The sequence below is a fragment of the Heterodontus francisci genome, chromosome 18, assembly GCF_036365525.1.
Source record: "Heterodontus francisci isolate sHetFra1 chromosome 18, sHetFra1.hap1, whole genome shotgun sequence".
Classification (NCBI taxonomy): Eukaryota; Metazoa; Chordata; class Chondrichthyes; order Heterodontiformes; family Heterodontidae; genus Heterodontus; species Heterodontus francisci.
The window spans coordinates 61,770,505-61,792,532 of record NC_090388.1 but is presented as its reverse complement, the minus strand read 5'-3'; the positions used below and the strand labels follow the sequence as shown (position 1 = coordinate 61,792,532).

The 22,028-nt window shown below is 40.9% G+C and overlaps 1 protein-coding gene across 8 annotated transcripts in view; it reads right to left on the bottom strand.

Annotated features, from left to right (window-relative positions):
• The window catches only part of LOC137379673 (protein shisa-like-1), a 152,911-nt gene that overhangs the window by 107,146 nt on the left and 23,737 nt on the right, over window positions 1-22,028 (bottom strand). Inside the window, exon 1 of one of the 8 annotated variants that reach the window (XM_068050858.1) lies at window positions 6,452-6,479. The exons of the other annotated variants lie outside the window; for them this stretch is intronic. The gene's annotated coding sequence lies outside the window, so the exon portion shown is untranslated. Of the gene's footprint in view, window positions 1-6,451; window positions 6,480-22,028 lie in introns of those variants that run through there. 8 annotated transcript variants of the gene reach the window in all.

Below are 22,028 nucleotides of genomic sequence, written 5' to 3'. Positions count from 1 at the left end.
CTGGATCTGATTCATATTATTTAGCCTAGATTCCAGTTGAGCAGTGGCCAGTGCTAGCAGCGTGGCAGAAACATGTTCACGTGATGTTGCTGTCCTTCATGATAGCAGCACACATGTGCCCTCCCATCAACACAAAAGATGCATCTTGCAGCAGGAGCATCTCTGGGCATAGGTGTCAGGATACAAAGGTCGAGTTCCACGAGGCTCACATTGAGCCATACACGGTTCCTACCCAGATAGGTCTTAAAGAAGCATGCGAATCGGTTCTAAGTCTCAATGTCCCATCACTATCCTGCCACTGGAAGGAAAATTTCAGCCACTTGTACTTTGGGAAATCCTGCCAGTCAGTAAAATTGCAGTGCTCTGTGATGGGGGAAGGGAATGCACTGGCTTACTCTAGCAAATGATGTAGCTGTGACTTGCTTTATGCATCTATGCACAGTCAATTGAGTAATGCTACTGATGCTTCCAGAATCAACCTGGAATGAGGTGGTAGCATACAAATACAGGGGGGCATTGACCTTTAACATCACTTATGTTAGGGTACTTATAGTGGAGGTGGTTGCTGCATGCGGCATAGTTCATTAATGGCTCCTCTTCAGAATTGCAGCTTATGCAAGCACTGGTCCTGAGTCTGTATATTTTGGAATGGTGGTACTGGTGTGTACATATCCTATGCCTCTTGTTGTACCTCACTAGTTTGGGATACCTCTGTTCTTCCTCGTCTTCTTCCTCCAAAAAATGCAGATGAAGAAATATTCCCATAAATTCCCTTTGGCCTCTTTAGAATTTGTGGGATGGGTGCAAAAATGGAAGACCAACAGCTGTGAGCACAATGTTTGTGAAATTGAAAAGAAATCAAAAATAAGAATTTTAACCATCATTTAAAATTGCCTAAAATAAAAGCAAAATACTGCGGATGCTGGAAATCTGAAATAAAAACAAGAAATGCTGGAAATACTAAGCAGGTCTGGCAGCATCTGTGGAGACAGAAGCAGAGTTAACGTTTCAGGTCAGTGATGAAGGGTCACTGACCTGAAACGTTAACTCTGCTTCTCTCTCCACAGATGCTGCCAGTCCTCCTGAGTATTTCCAGCATTTCTTGTTTTTATTTAAAACTGCCTGCTGTGGCTGTTTAAATTTACATCTATCTAGTCTAGCACCTAAATGATATCTGAATTCTATGTAGCGGAGTACTTGAGCAATAGTCTTGATTATATGCTGGCTTTCAGTTATTGAGGGCATCTGTTTAGATAGGTGGGGTGTATGCTGTAGTAGGTCGGGGGTAGTCCCTTTGTACCCTTGTCAGCCGCACAACCATGCCAGCATGGGTGTGGTCAAGGATCACTGGTCTCCCACTGCTATGCAACTCTTACTCCAAGGAGCTGGTACTGCACATCAGTGGACCTCTGGGACCTCGCCTCGGCTGGCGTGCTGGACTAAGTGAGGGCGAACAGCAACTATACAAGATGCTGTACAAGGAGCATAACCCTTTTCAAGTGCACGAAGTCTGGACTGGCAGCTGAGGCAGATGAACTCACTACTCAGAGTCAACAGCTCAGAAGGTGCAGCAGGAAAACATGTGACACATCTAGGGCAGAGTCATGACGCTTAAGGACAAATGGCAAGGATACTTGGTACTCACTAGATATCATTCATAGTCATGAAATATAGTATAAACAGTAGTAGTGATGTAGGCAGACCTGGGCCCCTGGCGGAAATATCTACTGTAAATAGGAACAGGAAAGAAGAGGACTTGCTAGGAAGTAGGAATAGCTGGGTGATTGACTAGGGCAGCCCAAACTCAAAAGAAAGGCGACCATCGGATGTTGCCACTCTCAAACACAGACAAGAACTCTTCAAAATCAGAACTTGGAATGTGAGGACATTCTACCAGAGTGGTAAAATTGCATGAAAGAGATGTTAAGATTCAACATCGACATTTTAGGATTGGCAGAGGTTAGATGGATGGAACCTGGAAAAAAAGACAAAGAAAAGCAGGTGATGATCTTAGCAGAGAACATAAGAATGCAGTCGGAACAGTGATGACAAAGAAGGTAACAAGTACCATGTAGGAATATTGGCCAATATCAGAGAGAGTGATTATGGCAAAATTTAAAGGGAAACTGATGAATATTGTGTTTTTACAACTGTATGGGCCCATGCAGGATTACAGTGATGAAAAAGTTGAAGTATTCTATAAGGAGGTTCAAAAAGCATTGAAGCATGTGAAGAGTGAAGACATCTTGATCGTCATGGATGATTTGCATGCAAAAGTTGGCAGAGAGAGCTGTGGAAATGTGGGAGGAACTTATGGACTAGGAATGAAGAACAGAGGTGAATGCCTGATACAGTTATGTGAGGAAAATACTTGGTCACCTTGAATACATGCTTCAAACAACACCCAAGAAGACTGTACACCTGAAAGAGTCCAGGAGATGTTCACAGAAATCAAATAGATTTTCTGATGATCAATGAGAGGTACAAGAATAGCATCAAAATTGCCTTCACTTACCCAGGTGCAGACATCAATTCAGATAACTGCCTGCTTGTAATGAAGATGAAGCTGAAAATCCCAAAAAGAAATCCTATGAAAGACCAAGTCAACCTAGACGGACTGAGAGAGGAAGATGTGATGAAGAAGTATGCTGTGGAGGTTACTAACAAGTATGAAACTTCACTTTAGGAAGTGACAGATCAAGATCTTAGTGAGGAGGAAACAACAGAAAGGCATTGGGAAAGGTTGAAACAGAGCATGAAATAGGCAGTAACCGAGACAGTCCCTAAGAAAGAGAGGAGGAAACATCAAGAGTGGATGAGTGATGAAATACTAGATATGATGGTGAAAAGGAGACAGAATAAGAACAATAAAGAAGAATTTGACAAAATAGAAAGACAGATAAGAACAGCATGTCGAGCGGCCAAGGTAAAGTGGTATGAAGACAGTTGTAAGGGAATAGAAGAACTGGAGAAAAGGCACAATATGAGAGCATTGCTTGAGAAGGTGATAGCACTGACATAAGAAGAAAAGAATAAATACAAATAATGGCTGTATAAGGCACAGGGAAGGTGAACTTCTCTTTGAAAAAGAAAGAGAAACCATGGGTGGAGTACATCAGAGAGCTGTATGACGATGAAGACTGAAGTGAATTGGTACCATCAGAGGGAAGAGAAGGACCAGAGATAATAGAGGCAGAAGTCAGTGCAGCAATCAAAAGGATGAAAGCAAAGGAAGCACCTGGAATCGATGAGATACCAACAGAGTGCCTGAAAGCCCTGAATGATATTAACTTTGGGATACTGACAGACCTCTGCAACAAAATTTACAGAACAGGATTCCTACCTGACTACTATGCAGTTAGTGTTCATTAAGCTCCCAAAGAAACCAAAAGCCCTGGAGTGTTCAGAGCACAGGATAATAAGTCTCATGAGCCATGTGATGAAAATAATGCTAATAATCATTTTGGAAAGAAATGACCAGTCAATAGAAGCAGAAATAGGTGATAGTCAGTGTAGGATTCCGACCAAAGAAAGGAAAAAGGGAGGGCATCTTTAACTTGAGAGTACTGATTGAAAGATACCTGGAAGTGCTAAAATCTGCGTATGTATGCTTTATAGACTATGAGAAAGCATTTGATAGAGACTATCATCAGAAAATAATGGAGTACTTGAACAGACTAGAAATTGACAGAACTGATAAAAGGATGATTCAGAATCTATATTGGAATCAATCCGCAGTTATGAGACTTGATAGCGACTTGTCAGACAGCTTCCCAATCGAAAGAGGAGTGTGCCAGGGATGTGTTATGTCCCCAAAACTGTTCGACCTGTAAACTGAAACTATCTTCAGAGACATAGAAGATCTATCAGGTTGGAAAATTGGTGGGTTGAACATCAACAACTTGAGATACGCAGATGACACCGCACTGATTGCAGAGGCAGAAGAGGCACTACAGGAAATTGTGAGCAAAGTGAAAGTAAGGACTGTGGAATATGGATTAAGAATGAATGAGACGACGACCAAGATAATGGTTATAAGCAGAGACTTAATCCGGGAAGTGAAAATTGAAGTAAATGGACAAGTTTTGGAACAAGTGAAAATGTTTACACACCTTGGGCAGATTATCACAGATATGGGAGGTGTGATTGTGAGATCCGAAGGAGAATTGAGATAGCCAAGACCAGCTTTGTCAGATGAAGGACATGTTAACATGAAAGAAACTGAACCGGAATCTTAGGAAAAGAATGCTGAGGTGTACATTTTGTCATCTATGTTATATGTCTCGGAGTCATGGACATCAAATAAAGAGACTATTGATAAGCTGAACGCAGTCAAGAATTGGACATATTGGAGGATGCTTCACATATCCTACACAGACAGAAAGACTGATGAGGAAGTTCTGGAAATGGCTGGAGAAAAGAGGAAATTAGTGCATAACATCAAAGAGAGAAAGATACAATATTTTGGTCACATCATTAGAGCAGAAGGTAGATAGAGACAATTATTATAGAAACATAGAAAATAGGAACAGGAGTAGGTCATTCGGCCCTTTGGGTCTGCTCCGCCAATCAAAAATGATCATGGCTGATGGTCTAATTCAGTACCCTGTTCCTGCTTTCTCCCCATATCCCTTGTTCCCTTGAGTACTGTGCACAGTTCTCTGATCTCCATACTATAAAAAAAATCATTGAAGCACTGGAGAAAGTGCAAAATACATTTACAACGATGCACCAGAACTGAGAGATTACAGCTATCAGTAAAGATTAAACAGGTTGGGTCAATTTTTGTTTAGAAAAGAGACTACTTAGAGGAGAACTTAGAGTCCTTAAAAATTATGAATGGGTTAGACATGGTAGATGTGGAGAGACTGTTTCCAATTGTAGAAGAATCCAAAACTCAGGGCCAGAAAACAAGATTGTTACTAATAAATCCAAAAGGGAAATAAGGAGACTTTGTTTTTTTTACTCAGAGTGGTTAGAATATGGAACTCACTACCATCGGAAGTGATTGAGGCAAATAGCATAGATGTTTTCATAAGGAAACTATATGAGTACATGAGAGGAAAGGAATATAAAGATAGGCTGAGATGAGGTAAATGGAATGGGAGGAGACTTGCAAGGAGTTTAAATATCAGCATAGACTAGTTGAGAAAAATAATGAGCTTCCAACCACATATCTGTGCCATCAGTAAAACTGCCTATTTCCACCTCTGTAACATCACCTGATTCCACCGCTGCCTCAGCTCATCTGCAGCTGAAACCCTCATTCATGCATTTGTTACCTCTAGGCTTAACTATTCCAACACACTCCAAGCAAGACATTAAAAGGAAAGATCAATAGAAAACATAGGAGAGGGAAGCAGAGGAGAAAATGGATGACGGATATAATGGACTGGATGCAGTTGACCTATGCAGATTGCGCAGATTGTGTAAGGGCAGCACAGAACAGACAGAGATGGAGATCCATGGCCGTCAACCTTCTGAGAAGAAGATGACACCAACGAATGAACAAAGCCTAGATAGGCTATTTGAAATGGATAGTAGAAACGAAGGTCGAGTTTATAAAGTCCATAGGTAAAGAGTTGGGTAGAGGCCAGGAAGTATTTCTTCTGGAACAAACTGCTGCGATATTTTGTCCTTTAAAAAAGAACTAGACAGGTTCCAGAGAGTAAAATGGCAGGTTCAGCTGCATGAAGTAGATTGCTAGTTAGTTGTGATTGTGATGCATTATGGGCAACCACAGTCTCCTGGGGCTTACTTGATTGCCATAGTGAGTCAGCCCAGGAATCTCCCAGAGTTTTTTCCTGAATTGCCTGCAAGTTTTTCTATGCCTTTTTGCCTCTTCCAGGAGATAATATTACTAAGGGATGGGTAAACAGTGCGTGGGATTTCACCATCAACTGGTGACTGCTTTGATGGTCTTTTCTCACACTTTTTATTTGCTTGTATGATGAGATTATAATCTAATGCTTCTGATTATTATTATATTACTGAATAATGACAGACTCTGATTAGAGACAACTGCAACATGGATAGATTCACTGCAAAACTTTACTGGTTTTTGGCGGAGAAATTGTACTGTGGTAGCAAAGGATAACCAACCTCCTAAAAACCAATGTATGCTTCAACAACCATAGTTCAATATGTGACCAATCTGCATGCAAATATCTGTGTCCAGCGGATAGGTTCCAGATGGTGCTGTTGACTGTTGAACATTCTGGAGACTAGAAACATGGCAAGTGGAACTACACTGCCAGCATTGTATGTGGATACTGTGTATTGATACAGAATGTTGAAAGGCAGCTGCAGCAGCTCTTATGATTCTGACATAAATATTGTGCTATAATATAAGCCTTCAAATCTGAAATATTTGAGGGGTCCTTGCATTCTGATTAACACTTTTTTTTATTGAAATTGCAGTCAAGTTAACAACAAAATTTTATAATCAGACCTTTTTCTGAAGGAGAAACTTCTTTTCCATTTTTCATTGATGACAGGACTACTGAGTTTCGTAAATAGATGTTTTGCCCCCAAAACACATTGATAAATTATTTATCTGTGAAAAATTAAAAAGAAACTCCGCTTTTAGATTGAAGAGATTTTAAAGCTACAATGCTTCCTGAAAAATATTTTTTTCAATTGATAAGTTCAAATAAATGACCATGTAACGGCACAGTGGCGCAGTGGTTAGCACCGCAGCCTCACAGCTCCAGCGACCCGGGTTCAATTCCGGGTACTGCCTGTGTGGAGTTTGCAAGTTCTCCCTGTGACCGCGTGGGTTTCCTTCGGGTGCTCCGGTTTCCTCCCACAGCCAAAGACTTGCAGGTTGATAGGTAAATTGGCCATTATAAATTGCCCCTAGTATAGGTAAGTGGTAGGGGAATATAGGGAAGGTGGGGATGTGGTAGGAATATGGGATTAGTGTAGGATTAGTATAAATGGGTGGTTGATGGTCGGCACAGACTCGGTGGGCCAAAGGGCCTGTTTCAGTGCTGTATCTCTCAATAAATAAATAAAAATAAAATAAATAACCAGAAAATCCATGGATTGTGCCAACTGATGTCTTCCAGCACATTAAAGTTTGTCAGGTCAGTGGGAGGACACCTCATTTCTGTGGGACAGGTGGATGCCAGTGCCACTTCAGACGCATGTCTGGCACCTTCCTACCAATATCAGCTGGAAACTCCACCACCAATCATGGGAGGAGCGTTTTGTTTAGGCTTTTTTATGATCTTGGCCATGGTCCCCTGGGTTAGGGGACCAATCTGTGGAAATATTTTTTATGAAATCCTTGGACCATAAATTGCTTAGCCCCCAAAAACTGTTGTGGGGATAGTGATTAACCCACGCCCATTGCGTAGAATGCAGGCAGTGCACCAACTTCATGCTGCCTGCTAATTATAACGATTTCTACCTGCAGCCATCACATCGCATTTATTGGCTGTTTGCAATGGCAAGGGGCCCAACGTTGTTGGTAATTTGCACTTCTTAAAACAAGCATGCACGACTTAAAGCTAGGCTGCATCTCTTAAAGGGGAGGTGCATTGTGGCTGGAGCAGGTGTTGGGAGTCATTCTGCAACTGAATCTGACCTGGGAAAGAGAGATCAATGACTGACCATGGGAGAGAGTGGGCCCCCAGGTTTTCAGAACTGTACTGGAGGTCTTGTTGGAGGAGGTGGAAAGGAGAAGAGATGTCCTGAATGCTAATAGGAACAGAAAATCCTCCAGAAAAATGGTCAAAAGACAGTAGGAACAGATAGCCATGGAGGTCAATGCCTCAAAAACAACTTATTATATAGCACCTTTAACATAATAAAACATCCCAAGGTGCTTTTCACGAGCATTATAAAACAAAGTATGACACAGAACCACAGAAGGAGATATTAGATCAGATGACCAAAAGCTTGGTCAAAGAGGTAGGTTTTAAGGAGTGTCTTAAAGGAAGAAAGTGAGGTGGAGAGAAAGAGAGGTGTAGGGAGGGTATTCCAGAGCTTGGGGCCCAGGCAACTGAAGGCGCAGCGACCAATGGTGGAGCAATTCAAATTAGGGATGGACAAGAGACCAGAATTAGAGGAGCGTAGATATCTTGGGAAGGTTTTGGAGATGGAGGAGATTACAGAGATGGGGAGAAATTTGAAAACAAGGATGAGAATTATAAAATCAGATGTTGTTTGACCAGGAGCCAATGTCGGTCAGCAAGCACAGGGGTGATAGGGGAACAGGATTTGGTGCAAGTTAAGAAATGGGCAGCAGAGTTTTGGATGACCTCAAGTTTACAGATGGTAGAATATGGGAGACTAGACAGGAATGCATTGGAATAGTCAGAGGTAACAAAGGCATGAATGAGGGATTCAGCAGCAGATGAGCCTCAAGGAGCTGGATGCAGCCCCGCAAGAAGTGTGATGACTTCACACACATGGTCAAGGCCAGTAAATGTATCTTCAAATGCCATATTCTACCAACTGCATCACTAGCCTCAGACACTGCACAATTCAGCACAACCCCATCACTGACCTATCAACAATATCTATCAGTCAGAGCTCGTAACTAACATTCATATGCTTCACCTCACCCTAACACACTTAGCACTGTTGCAAATCTCAAACCCACAACTCACAGCTTGCACACACTGGCAGCCATTACCCAACCAGATTGCATGATACTCACTCCCACACTTCCCTCTCTTGCAGGAGAAGGTGGTGCAGACCGGAGGCAGCAGAAACTAACTGGAAGGGGAGTGGTATACCTGCATAATCTAATCCCAACGAAGGAGATGGTGCTGGTATTATGGAAGATTACTAAGGATGTGGCCATGAGTGAGATGGATCTCATTGAAGATGAGGGTATCTGCATACCTAATTTTCTTTCTTTCATCCTACTTCCCTCTCAATCCACAGTCTCTTCTGACTGAGGAGCTGTTCATGGTGTAAGTATGCACTTCTTACATTCCCCTCCATCCCCACCACAACCCCTGTCCCTTTTTCCTTTCAGGTACCCAAGAATTGCAACCTACTCAGGTAATAGACAAAGAGCAAGAAGATGAAAATACACTGTCACTTGATTGCACGGGTTGCAGCAACCAGCTCAGATACTGACACAGCACTTAATTTAGAGGCTAACCTAGAGTCAGGATCTGCATGTGGTGAAACACTGGACACGAACGGGCTGCCACTATAGCAGGGGACAAGGATAGCACAGGTGCCAGCTCACTTGGAGGGTGAAATTGCACACTAGTTGTAGAAGACACAGATAGTGACTTCAATGGGCCAGGCAACAGAAGAATGTTGATGGGTGTACACATCCAATTGTTTGGTGCACTGCAAAGCCTGCCAAAAAACCTGCCTTCAATGCCGAGCAGCACGGAGGAGTCCAGCACATACTTAGTGCAGAGCTTGGAACTCATTCTTTCCAACATGGAATGGGTGGCCATCTCCATTAATGCATCTGTGGAGCCAACCATGATGCAGCGTCAGATGGCTGATTTTTCAGCTTCCATTGCAGTACAAGCAGCATCCGTCCAATGTCTGAATGTGGCAGTGGAAGCTCACTGCTGTTATGCAATCTCAGATTGCTGCCATGGAAGCTCAGACTGGTGCCATCATGGTTCTGGATATCAGTGTGCAAGAGGACTTCCAGGGTGTCACAGCAGTCCAGCAATCTGTTCTTCCACAGATCTGCTCTCTAAAGATCATCTGCGGTTAAGGTCAAATGCTAAGAGTCCTTCTCCCCTCCTTCCTCCCTCTTCTCGCAGCTTATCCTGCTCTGCATGTCTTCTGCTCAATTTATTGAGGGAAACTGTTGCTCAGGACACCCGGCAAGCTCCATGATCTTCTTCAAATAGCCTATGGGACTTTAGCATTCATTTAGACCACCTGAACTGGCAGATTAGATCTTTGTTTACTGTCTCATTTGAAGGATAGCACTTTTGACAGGTCAGCACTCCAGCACTGCTACACTGATCTTAACTCAGTGCTTTAATCTGCCTGATAGGGGTTTCACTGATGTTCTTAGCTGAAGATTTTTATCACAACTACTGCTTAGTGATCCATTTCTGAAATCTGTCCCATTTGGCAATATCTCCTCAATTAAGCATTGGTAAAGATAGTCAACTTTGAATAATTAACAGTAATTGGGATCCCAATTAGAGATGGAAAATTGGCTCTGTATTGCTGGGCCATTTGATGATGGTGCTACTACACCTAACCTTACCATTGCCCTTACCCAATATCCCACAGGCATGCGGCAGATCCACAGAAATTCATCCCCTAAATGCTTGAGGTGAAATATACCATTTGTGTAAGTTGATCCAAGGCCCAAATTAAATTCACGGTTGGGCCTCATTAGCATCCTGTACAAGCGCCAAACAGAGAGGGTGGGAGATCTCACAACTCCATCATGGCTGGTGCAGGTTGCGGGTAAGCTAGGTGGTGAGGGAGGTAGATGATCCCAGAGAGTCAGATATCAAGCAGGGGACAATTTTTCAATCATTACTGCTTCTTCTGGGCTCACAAATATCATTTACAAACCCTTTTACCACTTTGAGCAGTCTGCAATGCACGTTTAAGGACTGACGGTTAGGCCACATAATGCCAAGTACCAAAGGCAAAGTATGTGCCCATTGGTACTTAAAAATTGTATTGGGGTCCTAGGATCATAGGTCCCCTTTTGCATGGGCTATCGTATCGCATGTTTTCAGTGGGCACCGCATTTTAAGATTCCACTAAAATGGCAGAGACCCAGGCTTCAGTTTTTCAGCATCAACTTCATCATCATTCATTGCTTCAGTTGTTCATCAGTTCTATCTAATGTTACTTATACAACCTGAATTTCTTTCTCTGCAAGGACTAGATTGTACCCTGGGTGACATTGTGACTACTGGTATGGATGCAAATCAATCGCAATGACTTTAAGATGCTGTTAAGAATTATTACCATATATTAGCATCTCTCTGCTTCCATTAATGATAATTTCCTTATTGATTCTCTGTGTTTCTTATGCATGATTTTAACGTCCGATTGAAAACCCTAAAAGCCGTGATGAAATGTCTTTTTATGTGTTTTGTTTTTCAGGAGATGGTAAATACAAGTTTGCAGGGAAGAAAACCTCTGCTTTTGAGAATTTGGCCTGACATCTTTTTGAATCTCAGTGCAGTAATTTATTTACTGACTACCCCATGGCTATGTAAGCCTGAGAACAAAAAGCTAATTGATTTTGAATTTTCAGTTAAGTCAGTTGACCTGTCATTGAAACATGCCCTTTGAAAAATGAATAGTGTAGTTTTGAGTATAACTAAAGAGGCTGCTGTACATTGATACAAATTGGTTGGTCTTTGCCATAACAGTGGTCAAGGTTCTTCATCTGATGTCAGCTCCCTGAGGTTAGAAAAGGAAAACGTAGCCAGTGTTACTAATCCCAATTGTTAGCCAGAACTTCCTGCTGGAAGTGCATGTGTGGCCATTGAGTGAGGATGGTTTTGGCTTTGAGGGTTATGGTCACTTACTGCCGTGGATGTTGAGGCCCTGAAATTCTGGGCAGGTTCCATCAATATCCCACCATAACTTTGACAGGAGTCAGGCAAATGGCACAAATGGCTCCACTGGTCTCCTGTCAAGTTATGACAAATGATCGGTAGACCGTCCATGGATTTTCAGGGCCAAACTGTCAAGGATTACAAATAGTCAATCATGTTACATAGCTGGAGAATGACAGAAAGCCATAGAATGGTATGCCACTGAGAAGTCAACACCTTTGGGTGAAGAGGGGAGAAGCAAAAATTGACAAGGGAAAAATACTACCAGAATCACAATGCATGTTTAAAAGCAGCAGCCTTTAGCTAGAGATTAATGCAATATTATCTGTCCCAGACATCTGTGAAACTGAATCAAAAATAATCTTTGAAGTGACTGCTGTGATTGAGGGCCTAAAGCAATTTTAGTGAGTCACTGCTTCTGTATGTTGTCTGAGTTAATGGTGTGATATCTTGCCCATGTAATCTAGATTAAGTGCAGTCACCCTAGTTACTTGAGGTTCATTGACATTTGGAACATGGCTTTTGACTGTGGAATGTGCTCCAGAGAATTATGGGCACTAGATAGACAACATTATATCAATATAGCACATTATAGTTTGCAATTACTACAGTTTTGTCTCAGTTAACACTGAACCTCCTGTATACTCCATGCCACATTATCTTGCCAACACAGTTTAGCTTCTAGTCAATTTTACCTGTTTCTGCTTCATGTAGTAAAATATTTTCTCGCATACTGTTTGTTTAATTTATGATTTTAGGCATTTCATGGATCTTTTAGCTGCTATTATCTATTCTCAGCTATAAAGTGTGATCATGTGTGCAGGTAACTTGGCTGAGGGTAAGAAGCAGATCGACTGTGCTGAGGATCACACGCAATAATAAATCCATCTGAACATTGCTTAAACCCTGTCTCTAATTCGCAACATCCCCACCCCAAAGTCTAAATTGGTCTTACAAAGCAGCAGGTTTTCCATTAGAATTCACAATGAATGATTAATTGGTTGAACAAATGCTCAATTTAAATGAATATTCCATCAGCAGGGTGCCTCTTAACAAGCGTTTACCTCAGCTTCAATTGGTTACATTGAAAGGCTAGTCTGTTTATAAGTTGTTTTCAGCATTTTGTGAATGAACTGAAGGTACAACAGATAGCTAACAATGTTCATCTAGTAGGAAATTAACCCTCTGAGGCTGAATTTTTTTTTCTCTTTCTAATTTTATGAAAACCATCACCATATTTTCCTCAGACGTGTTAACTTGTATGCCATTCCTGAGACAGCATGGTATGTGTTTGTAATGGTAGGACTGGGTAAGGTAAATTGAGACCCTCTACACAGCACCAGATAGCTTGTATGGTGAATTTCTGATCTTATGAAGTAATTCAAGGAAGAACAGAGACTTATGCCAAGTGTGAGAAGAAAGAAGAGAAAATCATTACTCTTGTCTCCCCTTGCACACCTCACGAATGCCCATTATACAGCAGCAATGGCAAAGATCCTCCCAAAGAGAGAAAGTTTGTAACACTGGGAGTTATTGAGAGGTAGGGAGTGGAAGAAAATCAGCTGATTTATCATTTTCAATCTCATTCTTTGGGGAGAGTGATAATCTGCGGAGGTCAATTCCAATTTAACATGAAATGGATATTGGAAGCCATGTTGGTTCCTGCTTGACATTATAAAACAGTCAGAAGATACAGCAATGGTGTAGCAATCATTGTTCAGCCCCTCCTCTCTTTTTGTTTTCTCCTACATCCTAAAACAGGACATTTATTTTTCCATCTTGGCAAGATGAAACATTGCATGAAACTTGTCAGGATTGGAGTGCAAGGTTCTCTAGTGCTGAGTTCAATGCTCAACCAGCTGAGCTACCAAGTCTGTCATGTGAGGTGGTGACCAGTGCAATTCATCCTTTTTGGACTTTCTCATGCTTGCCATAGCTGTAGCTCAGCAAAAAGTAAGTATAGCTTTTAGTTTTCATGGCAATTATGGGGAGGGAAGATAAAGAAATTCGTCTAGAAATGTTTTCCATTTATCTAGTGGCAGAGATGAAAACAGGCACAAAAAGACATGATGCCATTAGGGCTGACATTTGTGCATAAGTTCAATGGTTGGGAACATTAAAGAGTTTACCTCTACTCCCACTGCTTACCATGCATTAAGTTCAGCTCAGGACACAATAAGATTTCTTTATGGATCAAACGTTTTGGTGCTTGTATGAATTAAGTCTGCATTTTATCTTTTCCAAGTTTTTTTCCCTTTCCTGAGCGAGAATACTCATGTTGGAGTACTGATCTAAACAACATCTTTTCAGAAAAGCCTAACCAGCCAGTGTTTTCAGTATAGGGCAGTAGGGAGGAAGCATCAGCCTCGCCTCATCTTGTCCACACCCAAAGTACACATACACATTTTCCTGTGGGGTTACAGGAGCAGGAATTTTGGATGATTTTCCTGTCATTAGCCTAGGAGATCTGAGGCAACGGGCTGCATTTTAAAAGCCTGCCGCCAAAATGGGCGGCGGGTGGAAAATTTGCGGCCCACCACATGGGGCCCACTTCGCAGAGTCGCCGCGATTCCAAACGCGGTGGCTCATTAGCATGGCCGGGACAGCCGCCCCTCCCCCAATGACATGGAGGGGGCGGGTGAGCCATCCTTGGCAACGGCATCTGCGCCAATGTGCAGGTGCTGGCGCCATTTTTATAGGGCTTACAGTCCTCAATGAGCATTTACATTTTAAAGGAACAGTGACTTAAAACTTTTTAAAAATGCATAAAATAAGCTTTCTATGCTCTCAATATTGTACATTCCAGTATGAAGCAATGTTAGGGATCCTCCCCTGCAGTACAACATGATATGTCTGCCTCAACAATGCCATTTATTGAAATTAGTTGTTGCCCATTCTATATTTTGTTTACAGATGTTGATTTAAAGAACTTTCCTCCCAAGTAAGAGTGGTATAAATCTTCACCTGATCAGAAAAGCACAGAGTACATTTACACAACTGTTTCCATAGCATCATTAGCAATACCTCCATATTAATTATAGATGGAATGGGTCTACAATTTAGTCAAATATCAGCAGTATAATCACAGCCAGCAAGAAGAAAAGGAAAGCGAACTATTTACAATATATAAAATAAAAACACTAAATGCTGGAAATACTAAGCAGGACAAGCAGCATTAGTGGAGAGAAAAACAGAGTTAACATTTCTAGTGTGTGATCTTTCATCAGATGTTCATGTTTTACAACATGTTGTTAAAGCTATCTTTTCTATTGAAGAATACCACTTAATCAAATTTGGAACTATAGGGCACTGTGGATTGGTAGTGAACTGTCCTACAATCTCTGGGAACGGGGTTTGAATTCTGCACAGACTGATGGAATAAAAATATCTCCAAACTCTACTGGCTAAAGAATTCTATACAAAATGCATTTTGGGCAGTCTCAGTCCCAATTCCAATGGATGCAACTGATGGCACAAATCTATACATTATTCAGTGCTAGTTTGCATTAAATTGGCATCTCAGAGGCCAGAAGGAAGCTTCCACATTCTATTACCTTTGATTTGTCAAAGCCATTCCAACCTCTTGTTATTTATACCCTGCCTAGGGCAAATTAGGATAAGCAGAGATTTGATCTAGTGACCATAATTCAATACCAAGATTCATATCTCAATCCATAGCTGTATGAAGTCGATTGAGGACTATTTTTCATATTTGTGTATTGTGGAATTTGAAGATTATTAAAAGTTACTGATAGGAGAAATAGAGTTGGTATTCTTACCAAATTAAAGATGATTTTGAAAGATTCATGATCTGAAGTATTAAATAATTAAGAAAGGCCAGCCTTAGTGGCCCATCCTCTGCTTGATTTGACAAACTATGACCTATATGCATCCATTATTGTTTAACTCAACATAGATGAAATAGTCTGCATCAGCTGAATATGTTTGATAGCATTTTCATGAATGCCTAAACAAATATATTACTGAAGAGGATTATGTTCAAAAATGTCAAATTGGATGAATAAAGGGTCTGAGTTAAGGACCTACACTACTGCCATTCTGTCACGTTGATGGACAAGTATCTTATGAATCTCTTGAGGACTGACAATCTGCAGAATTCAATTGCCTGCACACCTTTTCTCCATTTGCTAAGCCACCCCATTACTGTTTTTCTTCAGAACTCTTGTTAAACATTTACGTGCAATGCCAATTATTACATGAAGCCATATTAATCATGCTTTCCATCCAAATGGTCACAATGCTTTTGCAAATAACTGCTTGTGTTATCTAATAAATGTTTTAGGAGCTTATAGTGAGTCCATTGAATACTGGTAGCAGCTGTCTGTATACACGTGAAACCTCTTGAGAAACAGAAAAGATTTGTATGACTGCAACACCAAGTGGTTATTTTATATATTAAAGAGAAAATTTTGTCTTCGTAGTTATAAATACATTTTCCTTGCTGTCCTTATGCCATGTTTCATAAAAGATTATTGACTGAGAAGTAGATTTTGGACTAAAGACAAATGGTGGCTGTGATAGGAAAACTCCATTTAGGTTACTAATATTTTAATATCCTATTTAATATTTTCATGATTATTTGTTTACTTTTGCATGGCTCATCACTGTGAAATATCTCAATTCCAACGAATGGAATGTTTTTCCTGCACTGAATGTCACCACAATCTGCTTCCACTTTCACAGATTATGTAATAGGCTTAAATTCCCTATGCAATTCCCCAACAAAATATGTTAAGCCCAGAAGAGTGCCTTGTGCTGCACTGGTTTTTGGCCGTATGCTGGCCGCTAAAAAGCCAGCAGAAAGGAACTGTTGAAACAACAAGATTACAATGGACTGAGCATGGGCGAGACAGGAATTAATATAATGTAGTGTTTGCACGAAAGGCAAGAACAGAGTATGGCTAGAAGCAGGGATAACAATAGAGAAGTACAAAAATATAAAGTGTGAAACAGTGAAATATAGGGGTTGAAATTTGTTTTAGGTGGTAATGCAAAACAATCAATAACGAACCAGTAAACTGATTTACACCGGGGAAAGGAAATGTGACGGAGTGTAAAATTGCCAATTCGCTATTGTCCATATTGTGCTATTGCTCAAACTGATCTCCCCCGCTTTGAAACAAAGAATAATTGACAGCCTTAAGTTGGTAATTGGAATAAAGCAGGGATGACAGTAACAGAGACTCTAAAGCAGTGCCAAAAGATATAAAACAATAAATAAGAGGCAAAACAAAATGTTATAAATGTAAAAGTATTTTAGAAACAAACAGAATTAGCTTTCCTTTTAAAAAGTAAAACAAATTGTGATTTAAACATCAAAGACTGAGGCAAGAGAAAATTGAAATAAATGAATGACAAATATAGCCTGAAATATTGTAAACATGAATATATAAACCAAAATAAGAAAGAGAGAAATAAGACTGAGAGACTGGAATAAAGAAGGGCATCATCCTGTGTAGTGTAATGATTGTTGATTTGCTGGAAAGCAAATGTGTTTTGAAAATGTTTTCTTTCAAAAATATATTTTGACATGATTTCTTTGATGTATTTTAATTAATCTTAGCTAGATTATATATTCAGGATGTTGTGTTCTGAAGGAGCATTATTCTTTCAAAGTCCCTTTTGATGAATTTCAGCTTCAAAAGCAATCTTGTAATAGTAACTGACGTGAAAATATTAAACCAGTCTTGATTAGAAGGACAGTGTTACATGTATTCTGATTGGCAAAGTTGGTTCACCAGTACAGACTGAATCATAGAATGGGTATGTTGGGTCCTTCACACAAACTTACCAATCACACACTGGTGAATATTAGCAAATACTTTAGGTTCTTTTTCTTAAAGACTCACAATACTATATACAAGTTATAGAAGAGCTTTAAATGCACATCTTACTGGGGATCAGCACAGTTCCTACAGCTGTGCACATGCTGTATGAAATCACTTACTGCAGTGATAATGCACACTTACTATTTACATGTTCCATTAAAGCAATATCACAACATCCCCCCTTTTTCCTTAAGTAGAACATTACACAATAAGAATAAATCACATAACATGACAGGATAGCTGTGAATACTATTAACATAAAAGTTAGACTGTCATCCACCATTTAAGAGTCCCTAAAACATACAGGTGCTTTCCAAATATGCCTGGAACTCATAATAGTAAAACTCTTCTCGAATCTAAAATCATCACTACGGTGTTCTTGACTCATCCAACGTAGACATTGGGGTATCCTGCACATTATTGTTGTGCTGGTCGTCTTCCACAATTTCATTCTCAGACCTTACCCACAATCATGTTCTCGCCACTACTGGAGTATTGGATAAGCTGCAGTTGGACAATTCCCGTAGTTGACATCTGTTCCTCCTCAATGTCGCTCTGTTTCCCTGCACTTCACAATAAGTGATTTAACCGTACGAGCCATTCTCTTGTCAAGATCGAGGATAATGTGGAGAGGCTGATACATGGTTTGTGCCCCACTTAGTACACAATAGTTTGCCTGTATATTGTGTACGATTATCTGATACAACCTCCTCCGGTGTACCAAAAAGACTAAACATAGCACTCATCGTATTCACTACAGATGTGCTCAGTGTATCCCTCAACTGATGATTGGGAATTTTGAAAAGTAATCTGTGATTAAAAGGAAATCATCACCATGTATGGTGAACAGATCCATTGCAATCCTCGACCAGTGATGCGATGGGGTCTCATGAAGGTGTAGTGGTTCCCTGTGCTGATTTGGCTGGTGTCCTTGGCACGTCTCGCACATCCTCACAGCTCTCTCATTATCACAGTTAATCCCAGGCCAGTATACAGTTTCCTTCGTCAGGCATTTTGTTTGCTCGATGTCCATGTAGCCCTGGTGCAATTGTGACAATCTATCCTGGAATAGGATCAGCACCTGTTTTTACTCCCCTTGAGATACCTAACTCATCCCTATACAGCCAAAAGGATCTTAGGTTGCTTTGAACTTCCTGTACCGTATCAGGCCAACCATTGACAACAACTCGCCACAATGTCTTCAGCAGTGGATCTTTGGCTGATCCTTCTCTAAGCTGGTTGCACTAGTGCTGTCCAAAGCTCATCAAGTCAACATTAAGTACGTCTTTGAACTCTATCTCTATATCAATACAGTCAACTTGTAGGTCTAATGAAATAGCCGCTGTTTCCTTCAGATTTGGCAATCGGCTCAATGTGTCTGATGTAACCATCCTGTTCCCTGATTTATAATGGATTTCACAGTCATACCCTCGGATTTTGACTACTAACCTGTGTAATCTCGGTGACGCACTTGTCAGATGTTTACAACATATCATCTCTAATGGCTTCTACAATGAACCGCTTACTAAAAAGGTACGTGTGGAACCTTGTAATGCCAAACACTAGAGCAAGTGTCTCACACTCTATGTTTGAGTAATTGGCTTGCGTTGGTGAGAGACTCGTTGAACCAAATGCTATCGGTTTCTCTTGCTGCATAAGGCAAGCTCATAGCCCTTTCTGCAATGCATTGACTTCTAAGACAGTTTCCTTTCTTGGATCATAGTATTGAAGAAGACTTGTTTTCCCTGATAATGACTACTTAAGTGATTCAAATACATGTTGGTGGTCCTCTTGCCACACAAATTGAAACACCTTTTCTTCGCAGTTCTCTCAATTTAGATGCTGTCTTGGAAAAGTTGGGTATATAGGGTGCTAAGAAATTGAATAACCTAAATATTGTTTCAAATCTTCTCGGTCTTGGGGTGTAGGCAGAGATTGTATGTCTTCTATTTTGCTTGGATCAGGACATATTCCAGTATTAGAATAGATCGAACTGAATAAATTGATGTGGCCTACATTTATTTCACACTTTTTGCTGTTAAAAGCAAGACCTTCTCTTGTAGCTATTTCCATCAACACATGAAGATTTCGATCATGCTCTTCCTTAGTGGTACCCATCACTGCACTTTCATCCACTATACATACGCAACCTGGAACATTTTCGGTAATACTGTCCATATATTTCTGGAATAGATCTTGACTTACAGATAAACCAAATGGTAATCTCTGTAAACAATACCTTCCAAATGGAGTTGTAAATGTGGCTAGTTCCTGTGATCCTGATAAATGCACGGACCAATAACCATGTCTCACATCTAATTTGAAGCAAAACTTTGCTCCAGCAAATCTTGGGTTTAATTTTTCCGATGTTGGAATTTTATGTTGGCACCTCTTAAGTGCACAATTGAAACGTCTTGAGTCCAAACACACCTGAATTGTACCATCTTTCTTCAGTACACAGGTGATAGAGCTTTACCAGTCAATGCGTTGTTGCACACGACGAATAATGCCATTTTGTTCCATTTCATCTAATTCAGTCTTCAGCTTTTCCTGGATGTGCACACTGCACTTCCTAGGTAGGTCAATTGATGAAATAGCATCTTCTCTTAAATGCAAAACATCATCACCTCTAAAATTCCCCACAGCATCGAACCTGTCTGGGTACTTCAGCTGTAATTCACGAACTGACTCAATAGGGTCATTTTTAACATTTTCGTCCACGAATGGTGCATTGTTAATTTTGTGTATGTTCACAATTTTGAGCTCCCTACACGCTGGTATTCCTGCTACTGCTGGACCATTTGTGTCTACCAAGTAGAAAAGCTGTGATTACCTTGCAAATTTGCCATAGCTGCATTTTAATGTCAATATAATGATACAATGGATTGGTGACCTGTTGTAAGCTATCAACCTGGCTGTCGCGGGCTGTACCATTGACTCCCATCAGTCAGATTTATGTCTTTTAAGATTCTTAATGGCAGAATGTTGACACTAGCTCCGATGTCTATCTTGGCTTTGAGCATGTGTTTGCCATTCTTGTTCAGATTTATAATGTTGATTGTAGCAAAAGCCTTTAGTTGTCTGACTGCATCCACACATGGTGCCACATTAATGGTGTGGAAGACCTGCTTGCTTTCAAGATGAAGAGCTTTCTTCACAGCATCTTTCACCTGGTCTGTCCTGTTACCAACCTCATGTATGTGTCTGTGCTTGCATTGACTTCTGGCACACTCCTTGTTGATACTGCCAGTACGCCGCATCCACTTTTTATTTGACCGTGGCTTATTGTAGCCCCTGATCACACTGTCACAGCCAGATTTGCTGCACTGACGTGCTCAATGTCCTTTCAAGCCGCATGCCTTGCAGTGGTCTTGAAATGCCAGACAGTTCCGCGGTTGGTATAGAAGACTGCGTCGCCCAGGATTTATGATGTTTTGCCACCTTAGCCACTTGGACAATAGTCATAACCACACCCAACGCTTGCAAGTGTTGCCTTCCTGCCACAATAGCTTCATACTTTTTTTTAAATTATTTGTTCAAGGGATGTGGGCGTTGCTGGCTAGGCCAGCATTTACTGTCCATCCCCTAATTGCCCTTGAACTGAGTGGCTTGCTAGGCCATTTCAGAGGGCATTTAAGAGTCAAATGCATTGCTGTGGGTCTGGAGTCGCATGTAGGCCAGATTGGGTAAGGATGGCAGATTTCCGTCTTTCAACAAAGTGTTGCTATCATGCCCTTGCTCTTTTTCAAATAGATTTTTCTGGAAGGCTTCGATTGAAGCGATGACGAGTTCCACTATTCTCTCCGACAACTCGACTTCAGAGAAATCATAGTCTTTGCCCTTAACACGGCATTGGCTTACAAACTGATCAATTGACTCCTTAGGTTGTTGTCTGAATGATCCTAAAATTCAACTTTATGCAGAGTTGATCTTCCAGTGTATTCCAGATCTTCACTGTGTCTTTTTGATCCACATCAGATAGACCCGATGTATTAATTTTCTGGAGTCCCTCATTTCCAATTGCTATTTTAATCTTCACTGCCTGTCTGTCAGTTTCAGTGATGGATAAATCCAAAAAACATAATTCCATCCTCTGGTGAAAAAGCTTTAACTCATATAGGACATCTGTGGTCTTCCAATTCATGACAGGAAATTTAGTAGTCATCATTCCAAAGCTCCTTGCTTCTCAAGGAACCTTCTTGTTTACTGTTGGTTGGTTTCTTTCGTCAGAAATACTAAAGAGTACTGCAGGATTGCTGTGCCTGCAGCTTGACTCTTCGCCATGCTCAGCCCTGGGCTCTGTATCACTGTGGTGTTGTAGCCTGTATCGTGTGCTTTTTTTGTGGCCCCGCCCATGAAGCTGTTTTCGCCGTAAACCGCAACCTCTCAGCCTAATTCAAAACTGACTTTGTATACTTACTGAGTACAGATCCGGTTATCCTCCCAGTCAGTTACTCACTTTTTTCAAGCACTGATCTTTGAGGATACCTCTGCCTCTCGGTGTCTCACTATACTGCTTCTGCTTTTGTAACAGAGCGCTTGTGTTGTCCCCAATTTCGTTTTTCTGGCTGCTCCCGATTTTGTACTGGCTCCACTCCGTGATCTCTGCACTAAAACGAATTACCACGATTCCAATCTTCACTGTTGC